General features: G+C 38.9%; 1 pseudogene; it reads left to right on the top strand.

Moving 5' to 3' along the window:
- Positions 1-2,895: 2,895 nt before the first annotated feature.
- Positions 2,896-18,315, top strand: LOC106831105 (flavin-containing monooxygenase 5-like; annotated as a pseudogene).
- The last annotated feature ends 352 nt before the right edge of the window (positions 18,316-18,667 follow it).

Below are 18,667 nucleotides of genomic sequence, written 5' to 3'. Positions count from 1 at the left end.
AGCCCTTGCCATTGGAGGAATTTACCATTAAGAAATAGTCAGAAATACACAAAATGTTTAATATGAGGATGTTTTTGGTCAATCACTCCCAATCTCTGTTCTAGCTTTGGTGATAACGCTCTATCAATGGAAATGTATTTAGATTCATCATCTATCATCCCAGGAGACAAAACGCTTCCCCATGTTTTCCAGATTTCCCTATAGATCAATTCTCGAGCTTTTGCTGTCTTAATGGAATTCCTTCCAGGCTTCTTTGTACCTTTGACATAGTTAGACCTTGTGAGAACAACATAATTACCATGTTTAGAAAAATTTGATGACAGGACAGTTTCTTTACCTGAACTCCAATTTTAAAAGTCAGATGGAAAAAGAGAGACGAAGGGAGGGGTTTTTGCAAATTAGCCATCACATAAAACTCACCTTGATGGACTACCTCAGTGCTGGAAAGAGCAAAGAAAACCAGTAGTTTCCTTAGGCGGCAAACATCCTGAAGCCGTATCTTTACCTCGGCACCTGGAGACTTTAAGAGTAAATCTGCTTTTATTTTTCTTCTTGCTACAGGTTTGTTTTATGACCTTTATTTCCTTGAAGATGCTGGGGCTTAATGCGATTTTTAAAATTTTATCTTATGCCACATAACTGCATGATAAGAAAAATATCCTTATGTTCCATATACGCAATCAAAAGATAAAGGCTAACTAGTTAATATGGAATATTCACAAGGGAAGGAAAAATAGACCAAGAATTTATTAAAAGAGCAACTCATTACCATTTCCAGTGGAGCAGAAGACAGGTTGGGGACAGTGTTGGCTGTATATGTGGAGAGAGATTTGGCCCACTGGGGTTTTTTGGGGGTTTCTTTCCGGTGAGGGGATAAACGGACAGAGGTGATTGGGAACTAGAGTTTAAGGGGAGCTGCTGCAGGAGGGAGGGGATATAAATGATTGAGGACCCCTATAACACACTGAACACAGATTGTATGTGCTAATAGCTTCTTATTTCAACAGTCAAGGAATTCAAATACTCTGAAGAAAAGTATTTGACTAGATATTTTTGATATTTGAAAGGTGATTTTTCAAACATACACATATATACCTAATGGAAACATAATAAGCTTGGGATTTAGAAACGAACACTGAGTATTTGGATCTGCTTTTCAAATTAATAAACGCAATATTCTTTATGCATCTATTTCTGATTTCATTTTCTTGGATAATATAGACTCATTCTGCTATTCTGTAGTCCAGGGCCGTGGCTGACATTAAAATCCTGTTAAATTCTTGGAACATCTATTCGTTACCTGGTGTTATCAGGAGGATTATTTAGGTACTCGCTGTGGTCATTGGGTAAACTCATTGCTTATAGCCTTTGCATGCATTTTCAAGCGGTAGCAACACATCAGCGGTATGGGGTTATGTTAGTAAGCCTTAAATTTAAAAAGCTTACTAAGGAGCTCTCTATCGAAAAATAGTCTCATAGTTTAATAGCTGCTCCAATCCACCATAACATAAAGTTGTTAAAATGCAGTACAGAATTCCATTCAATATCTCCCTCAATTCAGAGCAGAGAGCAAAGATATGGGGAAGAAATCAGCAGTTGGTAAACTAAGGAGACATCTCTTAAGAAATTCTGTTACCTTGTGGTTCAGCTGAGTGGTAGAGGAGAAAACATTACCTTGTAGAGTGAGGAGAGAAGTAGCGTCCTCAGAGGCACTTGTAGGTAAGTAGCATTTCTGAATATCTGTTAATGTTGCTTAGTCCACATATTTTCTTTGCACCATCCTTTGAAAAAGTGCACTGCCTGATCTGATCTCTGATACCGATACTTGCTCTGATAGTGGTGCCTAATGCTTCCTCTCCAACTGCAGTATATCTTTTGCACCCTTTGGGCACCCACTCACAAAGCTTCTCTCATTTATCTTCAAAAACAGCCAGTGTGAACCTGCCTCAGGCAATCTTGGAATTCTCTTTCAGATATTCACATGGCTTGATCCCTCACTTCCTGCTTAAATGTCATCAGTGAGCCCTTCCCTGACCATTTTATAGAAACTAATACCCTCCCTCCTTTATTCATTATAGACCCTACCCTGCTTCATTTTTCTCCGTAGTATGTATTATCATCTGGCTTACTACATGTTTACTTATTTGTTTAGTCTCTACCTCATCAGAACGTTTTTGAGGAACTGTCTGATCTGTTCATGGCTCTATCAGCCCCACTAAGGTGGTGTTTGGCACATAGTAGGTACCCAGTAAATATTTATTGAATGGATGAATAGCGGGATATTAATCTCTGACATGAAGGCAGTTGGACTGTTTTTCTAAAGACCACTTAAATTTACACAGCTCACACTCTGCCCCAAGGAGAGTGATACTTACTTGATGAAATGCTCACTTGGGGTTTTCTTTTTTCCCTTACTTCAGACCCTATCATGGGGAAAAAGTCAAAATTCTTTGGCCTAAATAAAGTAAACTGTGGAAAAGTACCCAACCTGAGTGTTCCAACAAGCAGATAGTAGTAGTGGGAGGAATTAAATGTCAGTTTGGACAAAATCTATGTATGACAAGATTTTTCAGAGTATATGTGTGTGTGTGTGTGTAAATGTATCAGGTAGATGGAAGCCATCCAAAAATGTAAAAGTGAAGTCATGTGACTAGGGATATTTTAGAAGTCAAATCTTTTTTTAAATATACTTTATACTGGAAAATGAGAAAGCCTTTGTGAGGTACGATTTTCTGTCCCTCGGAGAGCCTTTGAATGACATAACCCCTTTAAGTAGGATTTTCGTTAAATGCATTAACTAGCAATTTTAGAAAAAAAAACCCTTGCAGTATAGGAAAAATTACTTGACAATAAAAATCTGATTTTACGCTAATACTTTTCTTGATGCAAGACTCAATGCCGGGAAAAAGAGTCGCAGTGATTGGTGCTGGCGTCAGCGGGTTAGGCGCCATTAAGATATGTCTGGAAGAGGGCCTGGAGCCTACCTGTTTTGAGAGAAGCAATGACATTGGAGGACTGTGGAGATACGAGGTAACTATGAATAGATTTAATGCTTCTATCCGTGCGCTGACATTTTTTCCATATCTGGGAAATAGGAATGAAAGGATTACAGCACTAATTTATCCTTCAGTTACCAGCATAATAGTTGTAATTTTATTAGTACATACATCTGTGCATTAAATCTCCGTCTTTCCTTGCCCCGGAAGGATGATGTTGCATTAGTTCTTCTTCCTTTCAGAGTCTAGCCCCTTGGAGGAGAAACGTGTGCTTGCTCTCCCCTCCTGTCGCCGCCATTGTTACATGATGGGCAACTCAGCACTTTCCAAAAATTGCTGTCCCTGTTGTTACTGATCAAAGCTGTCAAATCAAATGGACTTCCTGTCCAGAATTTTCTTGCTTTCTCAAGGGGATCTAATAATGTTAAAAGCCAACTCCTTTTTAAAACACTGGTCCCTACCTTCTGAGATTTCATGATCTTTTCTTTCTCAATATTTTTCCACTTGGCTTCTAAGTGTGGCTGATTGTGGCTCTATTCTCAGTCTTCTGGTCTTTCACCTTTTTGCAAGTTCTTTAGGATGCTTCGTTATCCCCCCTTGGCTTTAGCTACCACATATGTGCTGATACAAGACCCCTATACTTTTATCTTCAGCCCAGTAGCATACATGTATTAGTGAGGGCAACTAACACTAACTGTCCCACAGACAAACCCTAAAATCTCGAGAGCTTAGCACAATAATAGTTTTGTGCTGCATCGTAGTAATATGTGATTAAGTGGCCCTTCTCCAACTTATAGTTATACCCTTGGACCGTAGGGCCTCCAAGATTGTCACGGAAGGGAAAAGAAGGAAAAAAAAAGCATACCAACCCTTAAGTGAGTACATCTAGCCTAGAGGTGGTGGTGCTGCCTGCTTTTGCTAATCTCTGAGATGTCTCACCAAACCTCATTGGTTTTCAGGGCTTTCATTACCTGTGTGACCAGTTCCCTGCATTACATTCCCTACTTCAAGTATTGAGAGTAGTTTCCATGTTTCTGGTTGGACCCTGACAGATACAGACACATCTCCAGGAAAGCTTCTCCAGCCTTGCAGCCTGATGTCCACAGCACCCTTTGCTCACATCCACTATTATTCCTATCACACTGCATGAGAGTGTTGATCTCCTGTGTAGGGTTTGTAAGGCATTTTGTGTGCATTATTTGGTCTCCACAGCAACACTATGAGATAGGCAAGCATTTATTTACAGGTAAAGAAATAGATTTCGAAAATGATTTGATATCAAATTCCTTGTCCAAGCCATGCAATGATTTATCTCAAGGACCAAATCAAAATTCCAAAACATACCACATCAAATCACTGATTCCACTAGTGATGCCCATATTTTAAGCTTTTACTTATTAAAAATGCTGATTATATTTGCAGAGATTATCCTTATTAAGAGGGGTATTTTTGTATATGAGTGTTTCATCACGATGGGCTTTATTAATAAACAATGTTCATTTTGAAGAAGAAAGTGCATACTTTGATTTGTTCTTAAAGTTGATATAGTTTAGCAGGAATTAAATTTCTTATTTCCTGGCTTCCAGTTTAGAGGTACATGCATTACTGTAGCTTCGTAATACCATTCATAGTACATGCATTGCTGATCCTATATTTCACCAATATTGCACATAAGATGCAGAAAAAAATAAACCCCTTCAGATTGTGTTTTCTGTGTACATATATGAAAACGATTATATTTTAGGATTGCAATAAATTCTTCTAGGAGAAAATAACATATTTTCAGTGATGGTGTGTTTTTTCCTTAGCCTTAAATTACTTCGGTATCTAGCCTTCATTTTGAAAAAATCAAGAATGTCTGCTAATGCACATAACAGATATTATATGTTGTATGGGCTGCCGTTATAACCTGAAAAGTGAGGATAATAATGTGCTTCACAGGATTGAATTAGGTAATGTATGTGAAAAACCCTTTAGAAAATATAACAGTAAATGCTGAAGTACTATATACCTATCTGTATTGTATAAATAAGTAGATAACATAGAGAGAAATAGAGAGAGAGATACTGAAAGATTGAGAGACTAAGTCTGAAGGATATACATCAAAACATTTAAAGTGATCATCATGAGTGATATATTCTCTGTAACTTTCTGTAAAATTGTAATAAACATGCTGCTTTTATAATTAGAAAAAAAAGCCAATAAAAAGAAGGGAATAAAGAAAGTCTAATGTAATCATGCTCTTTCTTCTTTTCGGTCACTCACTATAAGAGCTCGGACTTCTCAGATACCCTCTGCCCGGGACTCTCTGGTCACCCCACAATCCAGTACTCTGACCCCATCAAGCTCTGTGGGCCAGGAAGCAGCCCCAACTTCCCCTGCTCATTTTCACTCTCTGGTGATCTACGTACGTTTTTCTTTTCATGTCCTTTCCGTCTTCTTTTCACGTTCTTGTGTTTGTTCCCCAGCAAAATTACCTGCTCTTTTCAATTATTTACCACAAGCTAACAGAAAAGCGACTTTAGTTTCTTTGAAAGAATTTATCCCAGGAGCCTCATAATTTGGCAAATAAAGTACTTATTTTTTAACTGTTAGTCTTGTATTCTAAAAGGACAGTGGGTGTCCTTTTTTGGTAGGAGAAGGTTGAAGCTGGTAGGCCAAGTATCTATAAATCTGTTACCAGCAACGCTTTGAAGGAGATGACAGCCTTCAGTGATTATCCCTTCCCTGATCACTTTCCCAACTACTTGCATAATTCCAAAATCATGGAGTATATCAGGATGTACCTCAAACACTTTCACCTGAAGAAGCACATCCAGGTTCTGCTAAGTGGGACACAGAACACTCAGCATGTGTGGAACCCTCTGGGTAAAGAGCCAGGCCAGGGCAAAGCGCAGTAAGCCATATTCAGTCTTGGAGCTTAGCTTTGTGTACATCTCCAGTGAAGTCAGCAAGAGCTCCTCTCCTCACTTCTTTCAGGAAAAAAGTAAAGTGGATTGGCTGAAATGCCAAACTGTGCACCTGGTGTTGGCTCACCGCTAACTACATTCAGGACCACAGCTGGGAACAAACCGGGCTACATCTCTGCTATAAAAGGCCTGGTGGGCTGGTGGTGTAGTGGTTGGGTTCTCACACTCAGCTTTGGTGGCCCTGGGTTTGAGGGTTCCGATCCTGGGCAAGGACCTAAGCACCACTGGTCAGGCCATGCTATGGCAGTGTCCCACATACAAAATAGAGGAAGATTGCCACAGATGTTAGCTCAGTGGCAATCTTCCTCAGGCAAAAAGAGGAAGACTGGTAAGAGATCTTCCTCACCAAAAAAAAAAAAAAGGCCTAGTAGGGAAACCAGTTATAAAGGAACTCTTTCACAAAACCTGAGAGGAGAGTAGCTGTAACCAAACTTATTCTTTGCGTTCTTGGACAGGAGGGCAACTGTGCAGAGTGGTCACAAGTCTGGGTTTGTCTCTTTCGCAGTCAAAGGTGTGCAGTGTGAGGAAGCACTCCGACCTCTCTTCCACAGGACAGTGCGATGTTGTGGTTGAGGTTGAAGGGAAGCAGAAATTCTTTGTCTTTGATGGGGTTATGGTGTGTACTGGCCTTTATACCAATCCCTTCTTGCCACTCCAGAACTTTCCAGGTATGTCATACTGAATGCTAAGGCACAGGTGTTGGGTTTTATCATTGTTGCAGTTATTACTTTTCAAGAAAGTTTATAACTCTGAAAGTCACCTTATTTTCTAAATAAATATTATTTTTTCTGATTATAAAGTAAGGCATGCACTTTCAAGTTTCATTCAAATAATACATAAAGTTATAAAATTGAAAATTAAAGTTACTAATACACTATTACCACCAGTTCTGGGCTGTTTCAAGACAAAAGTGCTACATTTACCACAACTGGAAGGCAAAGTGTGGGAATCGTTTTGTGTCAGTAATAGTTTGGAGTAAATAGTGAGATCAAAGCTACAGAAAATTAAATATTAAGATTTAACTTTGTGCCTGAATGTGTATGTATTGCATGATGAATATAAATATCTATGTGCTAGTGTCACTAAGCATCTTAGAGGAGACCACAATGCTATTATTTACTATTTGGAAACTTAAGCACCCTGCATATAAGGAACGGTGCAGGAATAATTTACCTGCATAAGATCTCCCTGTTTATCTCTAGAAGCGGGATGTATACTCAGTCTTCTCAAAGAAGGTTGAACCTGAGATTCCTTCGAGGTTCTCAGGAGTTTCTAGTCTGCTCCACTTTCACTGCTATGAGTGTCTGTTTCCTGGTATACGAGAAGATAGAGGAGATTAAAATTGGTCAAGAGAGGTCTATTAGTTAATCAGTTAGTTAGTTCATTAGAGATTTAAGTATTCCTGTATTCATTCATTCAACATTCATTCAAGAAATACCTATTGAGCACCAACTGTGTGCCAGAGACTCAGCAGAGAACAAAACAGATGAAATTTCTGTCCCCAAGGAGTGTGCATGGCAGTAATCGGAGACAGACACAAATGGGATAAATATGTGGGAGGCAATAACTGTGAAGAGAAACATTTATCAGGGAATGGGGAGGTATTTTAGGGATGGGGGCTGTGCTGCAAGATTAGATAGGGTGGCCATGTAAGGCTTCAGTGAGAAAGGGACATTTGAACAAATACTCAAAGGAGTTGAGGAAGTGATGCAGATATCTGGGGAAAGCACAATGCAGAAGGAAGAGTAAGTGCAAAGCCCTCAGGTGGAAGTGTGCCTGACAGGTCCAATGTGGGAGGAGTAGAAGAAAGAGTAGGAAGGAGATGATGTCAGAGAATGATATTGGTGGGTCAGATAAAGAAGAGCCTTAAAGGCCCTTGTTTGGACTCTGGTTTTAACTTTGAGTGAAGTGGGAGCTGTTGGGAGGTTTTGAGCAGAGGAGTGGCATGCTCCAATCATTTTGGCTGCTATGTTGACAATAGTTGTGGAAGGAGGTGATAAAGGTGAAAGCAGGGAGACCAGGGGCAGGCTCTTGCACTAATTCAGGTGAGAAATCCTGGTGGTTTGGACCAGGATGGTGGCAGTAGTGACATAAAGAAGTACTTGGATCCTGAGTATAGTTTGAATATAGAGATGCCACAATTTTCTGATGGACCAGATACGAGATGTGATAGAAAGAGAGGCATCAAGGATAACTCTAATCTTGTCAAACTGAGCATGGAAGTTGCCATTTCCCGAAATGGGGAAGGCTGTGGGAAGAAGAGCTGATTCTGCCCGTACGAGGGAGAAAGATTGAGGAGGCCACAATGTGACAAGGTTGTGATGTTCACTGAAAATGGGAGAGGATGGGATGGGATTGAAGACATTCAAAGAAGAGCATTAAAATTATTTTTCAAGTACTTATTATGTTATAGGAGTATTTTAAGGGGTGCTTATACCATTCCTATGAGATAGGTGAAACGATTTCCATTTTACACATTACAAATGCTGCTAATAGAGAAAGAGCTGAGATTCATGCCTAGGTTTGTTTGGCCTCAAAGTCTTCTCTCATATTGACCCACAGAGCAAAGGGTTCATTCTGGAAGAGAGGAGAAATGTTTTCTCCTGGGGAAAGGAGACAGAGGAAGGATGGATGTAAATACTTCTGGCGTTGAAGAGCTCACATAAGGTCTTTGTTGTTTCATAAAATGAGAAGAAAAGCTGTTTTCAGGGAGTGAGAGAGATTGCAGTGGGGCCAAGGAGGGGGGAAATAATTGAAAAAGCTGCAGTCAGAAATTTGATAGACAATAGAATTGGGCCAAATTGGTGTTTGGGAACTATTAGATTCATGCCAGGAGTTCTCTAGGTGAATGTCGAAGAACTGCTTCCAGGGGAAAGCTGAAGTTTTGGAGCGGATTCTGTACGGAAAATGCAACAGGGCAAGGAATGAACCACAATCAGCACTGAGTAAGGCTGTCGAGTGTCACAGGAGGAGCAAATGAAGCCGTTTATGTGCAGGCCCTCATGTTGTTTAAAAGATGCAATGCTGTGAAATCAACCAACTTTTGTGGCTTTGCCACAAGAGGTTTCTGTTTAAGTCAGAGCAAATTTTTAGGCAAAATAAGTTCTTCCATCATCTCGGCTTCAGATCCTGTGGGTGATGTTGGAGCATTGGTCCCCAGTAGGAGAGCAGAGTGGATGGTGCAAAGCAGGAAGGATGCACTAGGCCTAGGAAGAGATGGAAACAACCTAGACAGAGAGGCAGCTTGGGCTGGGAAAGGAAGACAGCGAATCGGGTCCACAGCAGTAGTTGTAAATAACAAGGATGACAGATGAGGAAGATGTGTTACTTAAACAGGAGCCAAGCTCCTCTTTGAAGGCTTTGCAGGGTATAGCTAAGTAAAAAGGAGGCAGAAATGAGATGTCTGAGATTCTTAGAAACCTGGGAATTTGAGCATAGAATTTGTGGTCTAGAACCAGACTGTAGAAGGATTCATTTTGTCTCATGATGTTGGACAGGCAGAGTCCACAGACCAGCAACAGCAGACCAGCAAATGAGAGGTTTAAATAAGATTTAAAATAGGCCTTTGAGTTCAGTAATAAGCTTTAGAATACACCAGCAGTTAAAAAAAATAAAATAATGGCCAACACTTGAGCAATTCTGTTCTTGCCCATAGGAATCAAGAGGTTCAAAGGTCAGTAGATGCACAGCGGGGAATACAAGACTCCAGAGGAATTTAGGGGCAAGAAAATCATTGTGGTCGGCATTGGAAATTCTGGAATTGATTTGGCCATCGAACTCAGTCATGTAGTTGCACAGGTTTGGTTTCTAAAATTCCCTTTCCTGAGATGCAAACTGCCTACTGCCCGCTGAGATGTGAGCATTGCATGGAATGTGTGTAGTGTGTACCCACACACTGGTTCAATCCTGATTGTTATTTACCTCTTTATACCTTTTTCTCGGTAGACATCTCAGCAATTCATTCCCCCAAAAATTGAGCATGGAATAAAAATAAATATTTCAAATTTTAGTGACTGCCATATTGTTTATTTTTACCAGAGTGCGGAGGTTTCATCAGCTCAGCCAAGAATTAAAAAAATGAACATGTCAGAAAACCTTTTTTTAAATCCCTTTATTTTAAGTTGACACGACACTTGATGCCATCTCCCAACTCTGATTCCTTCTATACTTAGATTTCTAGGGATGCAGATTAACTAAGCATTCTAGATACAATAATAATGTAATTAGCAGATAAATAGAATCTTATGTGTCAATTTGATGATCTCTAGTCTTCATGCATCACTGTTTTTTGTGGGTTTTTTCCCTGCTTTTTCTTCCCAAATCCCCCCGGTACATAGTTGTATACTCTAGTTGTGGGTCCTTCTAGTTGTGGCATGTGGGATGCCACCTCAGCGTGGCCTGATGAGCGGTGCCATGTCCACACCCAGGATCCGAACCAGTGAAACTCTGGGCCGCTGAAGCGGAGCATATGAACTTAACCACTCGGCCACGGGGCCGGCCCCAGTCACTGTGTTTTTCCAGAATTTGAAATTTAAGAGAGTGCAGGCATCAAACGCTACGTTGGAGAAGGCTCAAAAGAGATAGTGGGTGAAATCCAGAGGAAGCCTTGGGGAGATCTCTGGAGCTGTAAGCAACAAGTCAGGTGTGCGAGTGTGTGTGAGATCTGTTGGTCTACCTGTCTTTGACAATGGAGGAACTCTTCATGCTAAAAAGGCGAGAGAGTTCTTATCCATTTCTCCTCATAAGTCAAATGAGAGATATCAGAAGAACTGAGAAAAGGATCCTATGAAAGGACACTGCTATATTGTGAGGAATCTATTTTTCATTTATTTGCATTCTCTCCTAGGTGTTTCTCAGCACAAGGCAGGTTGCATGGATTTGGAACCGGGTCTGGGATAATGGGATGCCTATGGACACTGTTCTCTTCACTCGTTTTAACAGTGTCGTCAACAAATTTTACCCTACATTCTTAATCAACAAATGGGCAGAGGATAAATTAAACCTTCGATTTAACCACAACATTTATGGTTTGCTACATCAACACAGGTATGTTCTAGGATTTTTAAAACATAATTTTGCCTCTGCCTTTTGGAGTCAGCAGGTCAGACTTGGAACATATGGGTAGTTTATAGTTCATGTTTTACCACCTTGAAAATAGACTTCAACTATCTTAGGAGAACGTTAATCATTTCCTTTCTCACGTTTCTCACGTTCTACTTACTTACTTAGAGGAAAGAAATAAAGTTTCAGGAGATGGTGGCAGCTTCATCTGTCTCCATCCTTCATGTTTTCAGGCTACTAGTCACCTCTTCTCTGGACTCAGAGACCTTCAGATGATGGACAAGCAGTAGATGGTATATTATGTCATAAAAATCAACTATTTTTCCAGGCTAAAAGAATGACTCAGGAATCCAGTAAGATTCCAGCAGTAAGATGGGAGACTTGAGGGACAGAGGAGTCCTTGGAGATGCAACACATGCTTTCTTTGCCTTGACCAGAACTCTGGAACCAGATAGCTGTAGTTTGAATCCTGGCTTCATTACTTACCAGCTGTGCGATATTGTCAGATTTACTTAACTGTTTGTGCCTCACTTTCCTGATATATAAAATGAGAATAACATTAACACCAACTCAGAGGACTGTTCTGAGCATTCAAGAGGAAAATATATGTACACCTGATGCTAGTACCCAGCACATAGTCAATGCTCAACGATTTTGTGGTGTTTTATTATATTATTAATTTTCTGACTATATTAAAATTATACTCATGGGATTTTAATTTTTGAAGGTGACTGAGTGATGACATAGAGAGGCCAATGCCATTGAAAGAAGAATTTATTACTTACATTTTCTGAGAGGAGACACGCTGGGCCATGTAGGGCCACATAGGAGCACCAGGTTTGGTCAGACAGGAGAGAAGCAAGGGAAAAAGCTGAGGCCAGAGCCTTTAGTTTCCATGGGAAAGGGAAGGCAGGGCAGGTAAACAGTTTAGAATTGGCTAGTTTAAATACTTTTGGCTGCTTTGGCCTAGAGCGGTGGCCTCTAGTTGCCTGGTTCCTGGCCCTGGGATGATTTAGGACAGGGGAAATATTAGCTTGGTGTATGAGAGTTAGATAAAGAGTTGGTTGGGGCTATGGACTTGGAATTGCTTGGTTTGCTCCCGGCAGAGCCCTTTGCCATCTCTAAGAACTGGCTAGCCCTGAGAGGGTCAGCCTCTCCCTGGCCAGCAAGCTTTTCAAGATGAGAAAACATCATAAAATACAGAAAATAAAAAAAAACATGATTATATGTTGGCATTTGGTTTCTAGCTTGAATGACTGAAAAGAGAGTGTACTATCCTACAAAGGTAAGGAATTTAGAAGGAAAGCAACTTTGGAAGGTATGGGGAGGCTGGTTGCTGATTTAAGGTTTAGAAATCTGTGTTTGGGATACTTGTGAGGTAGGGGGTTAGACTTAGAGTCATCAGCCCTGGGGAGGTATATCAGAGACCCAGTGCTGGAGGGTGTGATTGCCAGAATTGGGAAGAGGGAGACCGGTGAAGTTTGAACAGGTACTTCTGGTATTCTCACTTGTACTCACACACACATCTCCATGCACACACTCTTCTCCCCATGTTGGCTTAAGAAACAATGATCTAGGGGGAAAAGACAGAAGGTCTAGATCAGAAGCTAAGGACTCCCAAATGTTAAAGGAGAAGGTGAAGAAGGGTAGTCATTAAAAACACTGAGCAGGAAAGTATACATGGAGAGGTAGGAGCATTTGTATTAAGGACAGGGAAATAAGAAGGAAAACATTTTGAGGAAGGAATGGTCAACAGTGTTGAGAGTAGCAAGTCAACAAATATTATCTGAGCCCTTCTGTGTGTTCCTTATTACCCTCAATAAATACATAGTGGAACCACAAAAATCTGAGGAAGACAATGAAAATAATGAAGGGAGACTGAAGGTCTGCCACATGAAGGCAGTCGAAATCTGCAGATATAATGGGTATGAGAAAAGGGTGAATGTGGATTCACTGAATATTTGAATACAAACTAGTAGGAAATACCCGTGAAGCAGAAAGGAGTAAAATGTGAGACGAATATAAGCATATACATTATATGATTAATACAAACATGGTGTTGATAGAATAAAACTTTGCTTAAAATGTTAGGAAAGATAAAGAGAACTATTTTCCCTTTAGTTGAATCCATATTCATCCAAGTATAAAGAATATAAATATATGTCAGTTAAAATATTTTATCAAAATCATGGATGATAAATTTATTTTGTCCTTGTTGGTAAAGAAAAGGTATTTTAGTTATGTGTGTGTATATATATACATATATATATATATATATATATGTATATATATATACAGAACACTGGACCTGCCATCACCAGCCCAGTTTTAACCAAAGTCTAGTGTTTACCTGCCATATGACTTTGGGATAGTTATGTATTTTCTCTTTCGTGTTTTATGTTGATAAAATGCAATGTCTTTTCGCCTTTCTGTTGTGAAGTATAAATAGAGAAACATGTAAAATTGACTATCTTTACAGCCTAGATACATTTAATATATTTTTGAGTACCTACTATGGTCAAGAGGGTTCTGGGTACTAGGAGTAGAATGATGACAATGCCAGATAGAGTCCTAGCTCTTGCTGATCCTCCTTTCTAGTAGGGGAGAAACCAACAAGTCTATATGTAGTGCAATGATGTGGAGTAATACGTGCTGTGAAGAAACATTAAGGATGGTTGGGGAGAGAAATATTTTTATAGATGGAGTGGTTATGGAATGCTTGTATGATGAGAGACATTTGAATCGAGATCTGAAGGAAGTGAGGAGGCAAGTTTTGAGAGAATATCTGAGTTATCTGAAAGAATAACACTTTAGGCAGAAGAAACACCAAGTTCAAAGGCAGGAATGAGCATGATTTATTCAAAGAGCAAGGAGTCCAGTGTAGCTAGAGTCCTAGGGGAGGGGGATAGCGGTAGGAAACATGTTCAGAGAGGTAGGCAGGGGACGGATCATATGGATTTTAGGATTAGGGCATGGTGATAATCTTGGATTTTATTTTGGGGGAAATAGAAACCTGTTGGGGGAATAATTTTACACTTTAAAAAGATCATTCAGGCTGGAGAGTATAGAAGAAATTGCAGGGAGTCCAGCGTGGAAGCAGGGACTATTAACAGTGTTAAAATTACATAACATTGATAAAATTTATAAAAGTGATAGACAGGTTCTCAAAATAAAATGGAAATCAGAATACGATCTGATTTTCCTCTTCCAATGTGAACACTTTGCCAACTGCTTTAAAAAATCTCTCCTCAAAAAATTGTTTTAAAGAAGTTAGATATCAATATATTACTTGTATAAACTTATATATCACCTTTCAAAATCTTCTCTTTGCATATAGTAAGCATGAAATAAATATTGTTGGCTTTCTGATCAATACAGTGTTTATTCAGTAAATAATTCAGAAAAAGCATTGAGCAAAAGAAATCTTTTGTAAAACAAAAATATAGGTCTTTCATTTTTTCAGCTAAACTAAAAAATATTTTAAGTATTTTCTCAGTTCAACTCCTTTCCAAAATAACTTACATTAATTTTTCTGAATTTCAAATTTTATTCTTCGGATATCTGAGCCATCACTCTTCTTTCGCTGATGATCTACCCAATCACATAATTTCTGGAAGAGTTCTGATAAAACCAAATATTGGAGAGTTCACAGAGACATTGGCCATCTTTGAAGATGGCACAGAAGAAGACCTTGATGTTGTTATCTTTGCCACAGGATATACTTTCTCTTTTCCCTTTTTGGGAAACGACTCAACAGTTCTAGACAGTCAGTGCTCCATGTTTAAATTTGTCTTCCCTCCTCAGCAAGAGAAACCAACACTAGCTTTCATTGGCATCCTCCAACCAGTGGGACCACCATTCCCACATCAGAACTCCAGAGCCGATGGGCTATTTGTGTATTCAAGGGTATGTGCTGACCTTAAACATATTTATAAAAGATGGCCATCCAGATAGTGTGATTTCAGATGCATTGCAAAGGTCTTTTGCTGTAAAATATATCTGAAGTTAACCTTTACAGTGTCTGAAATTCTGCAACTTGAGATTTGTTACTTCAGTATTTGATATCTATTTAATCTTTAGGATTCTTGTATGAAAATGAAGGTTGAAAAACTACTACCTTAAGCTATCATCAAATGACAATTTATTGGCAAGTAATTCTTTAGAGCACTTCAGGGAGGTATGTAGTACAGGAAGTGAGGGCAGTAGAAGAAAGATCTCAACCTAAAGTATAGATGGAAAATAACAGTTATCTTTCTTCCCAGTGTTGCTAGGATCATTCTGGAATGAATGAAGGTTAGCTATTGTCATCATATTTCTTTATTATTATTCTCTACTATATCATCAATTCTAAGGTTGAGAGTAAATTGATGAAGACAGCTTCAAAACATACCTTTATGAAACGAGGCCAATCACATTGTAATAATTCTGATCACTTGTGTGCTTCTCCTTTAAAAAGTTTCCCATGTTTTCCTGGAACATGGCTGTGTTTCTCAAAATGTAGGATTTCACCCATCAAAGAAATGAAGGAGAATTGTAGGGAGGTGCCTTCCATGAGTTATAATGGAAAGTTAAGAATAAATCTCTGTTCAACAAAAACAATCAGGAGACAATGAATCACCATTAGTAGCTACAATATACATTTGCAAACTAAGTCATCACATAAATGAACAAGTTTAACTTTTTGCTTAAAGGAAAGCCAGAGAGAATACTCTGGTAATGGGACTACACACGTACTATTTTGTGTTTTGTCAGTTAAATGTGACTGCCTTCAGTCCATCCCTCTTTGTGGGCTTTGAGGGCTGCTAGCCAACACATGAACTCATTAAAGGACACGTAAGGCACACGCACCCGATAACACAAAGAGTGGAGGGCATTCCAGAGCGACTCCTGGATCCATTTCCCCGACTCCTGTGCTACCTCACCCATGATGTTTTCTAGCAAACTGACCCTCGGGGTATCCATTTCTTCCTGAAACCACATCTTCTCCATAAGAAAGCCATGTTCAAATTTGGAATTTCTTTTCTAGGACTGAACAAATTACCTTCGATGGGTGTCATGATGGCGAACATAAGGAAGAAGAGAAGAAAAATTGAAAAAGAGTAAGAAACTTGCTTTCTGGTGAAAGTCAATTGAAAGTGGTTAGGTGGAGTTGTTTGCCTATCAAGTATTCTTCATATTTTTCTTATCATAGAGTTTGAGTCTATTTGCCTAGATGAGATCTCAAATGATCACTTTTTCATTTCCTCTTAACCAAGCATAATATCATATCTGGAATGTGTATGGGATGGAATGGGTACAGAATTGCCCAACATGGAAACCTCGGAGCTTTGTTTAAAGTTCATGGAACACTAGACACAGCAGACAATTATAAATTTATGTCACATCAAAGCCTGAGAGATGTAAACCATGTGAAAATGTAAAATGAAATAAAGAACTGTTTCACTCTTTTAAGGAGTTGGAAAGATAAATCAATGTGAGAAATGAGTTGGCAAATCATAATAGAATCCTATTAAAATTCTAACCTGAGGTTAGAAACTTGTAGGTTGTGCCAAATCTTCTTAATGAAAAATTATTCTCAACCGTTGTCATTGGGAATGCAATTTACTTCTATTCAACAAACATCAGCTGCGGATCTACAAGGTAAATGTCATAGCATGTTCTCTAGATCTAAAGGCTTCATCCTCAGAATAGTCAGTTATCCAGTAAGTTTGGTTTAAGAATGTGGGCCAGGAATTTCATGTCAGTAATACGGAAAATCAAATTAGTGTCACACATACCTAAATAACTGGCCTGTGAAATTCATATATCATATTCCTCACCACTGATTTACCAAAATGAGATTACGTCTTGAATGAGAATCAAGTGCAGGGCCAAAGTACAAGATTTAGGAAAAGAATGTCATTAATAACACAAAAATCTTCTGAAGCCCACCAATTACTATCTGAGACCATTGGAGGGATTTAAAGGGAAAAAAGTCTGCTGAATAAATATATTGTTAGAAACCAGTGAGACCATGATCACTGAAAACAAGAAAACTCATTTTATCTCTCACTTTTTTGGCAAAATCATCAGTAACTGTTAATTCTTTTCACCACAGATTATCCCCTTATACAAGGTCCACCATGTTTTAGAGGAAATTGTACTCGGAGGGATGGAAGTTGTTATCTGACTTGTTTCTGACTTTTTTCCCTTCTGATTTCAGAATGCTGAATAATCCTCGTAACATATTCAGAGTGCAGTAGGTGGATTACAAGGATGAAATTGCCTCTGAAGCAGGAGTGAAGCCCAATCTGTTCTCACTCTTCCTGAGGGATCCAAAACTGTTTAAGGAAGTTTTCTTTGGGCCATGCACACCTTACCAGTATCGCCTACAGGGGCCAGGGAAGTGGGCTGGGGCCCAGGCAGCCATCTTGACCCAGAAAAAGTGTATCATCAAGCCCCTGAGGACCCGCATCCTCATCCGTAACCAGCCTCTATACTCTGTGCTATTTTGGCTTAAAATTGTCTGTTCAGCTCTTCTCCTTTGTTCTCACTTTAGTCATTATTAAAGGATAATCTTCCTATGATGATTATTATATTGTAGGCTAACAGTGATGCACACCAATTAAGAGACTGGGCACGTGAAAGTGTTTATTCCTCAGTTCAGATCAGGCTAATGCAGTGAATTATCTAATAATTCCAAAATTTCTGATGCATGAGAATTTTGGCAAAACTGGAAATTTCTTAAACAGAGATTTCAAATGAAGTGGTTTGAATGAAACTTTGCTTTGAAGTACATATTTAATTTCTATAATATGACAAATGTTCTTCAGTTACACCAACGTCTCCTAGGCCTCCATTTATAGTAAACACACAGTTTGTCAGCTAATTGCAATTGGAAAATTTTTTGTTTTGCATGTAAAGCACAGGCAGGAAAAATTCTCTCTTCAAATGATCTAGAAAAGTAAATAATAAACAAATGTCACCAGCAGAAACCCTTTCTGTTAGGGTCACATTCTATAGGATCATGGATAGTGAGGTAACAGGTTATTTCAGGTATTATTGAGGGTATTTTTAGGGTCTGGAGGGTGCCATCGAGAGAAAAAGAGGGAGTAATAGAAGTCAGGAAATGTACGTAATCTTGTGTTCTCTTAAAACTATCAAAAATACAGGGAATAAATTCTATAGTAAACAAACAAAATTCTATAGAAACACTGAGGATAAGAAGAAGAAGAAATGAGGAGAAAGGTAGCAAATATTTGCAACATTTACAGAGACTTTTACAATTAATCAGAGGGGAAAAAACTTTATGCTCTTATTCAGTCACTCATATCACAAGCTATGTCTGAACTTAGTCTTGATGTTCTGCATAACCGTTTTTCCCCCCAGTTTCATCGATGTATGATTGAAAATAAAAATTGTATATACTTCATGTGTGCAATGTGATATTTTGATATACATATACATGATGAAATGGTTACCACAATCAAGCTAATTAGCATACTCATCACCTCACATAGCTACCCTTTTTTTTGTGGTGAGAATACTAAGATCTACTCTCTTAGCAAATTTCAAGTCTACAATATAGTGTTATTAACTGTAGTCACCATGCTGTGCATTGTCTCACTTATTCATCTTATAAATGAATGCTCCATTTACCCA

Source organism: Equus asinus, chromosome 25 (assembly GCF_041296235.1).
Source record: "Equus asinus isolate D_3611 breed Donkey chromosome 25, EquAss-T2T_v2, whole genome shotgun sequence".
NCBI classification, from domain to species: domain Eukaryota; kingdom Metazoa; phylum Chordata; class Mammalia; order Perissodactyla; family Equidae; genus Equus; species Equus asinus.
Note: the sequence above shows the minus strand (reverse complement) of the source record. Positions and strands in the feature narration are given on the sequence as shown.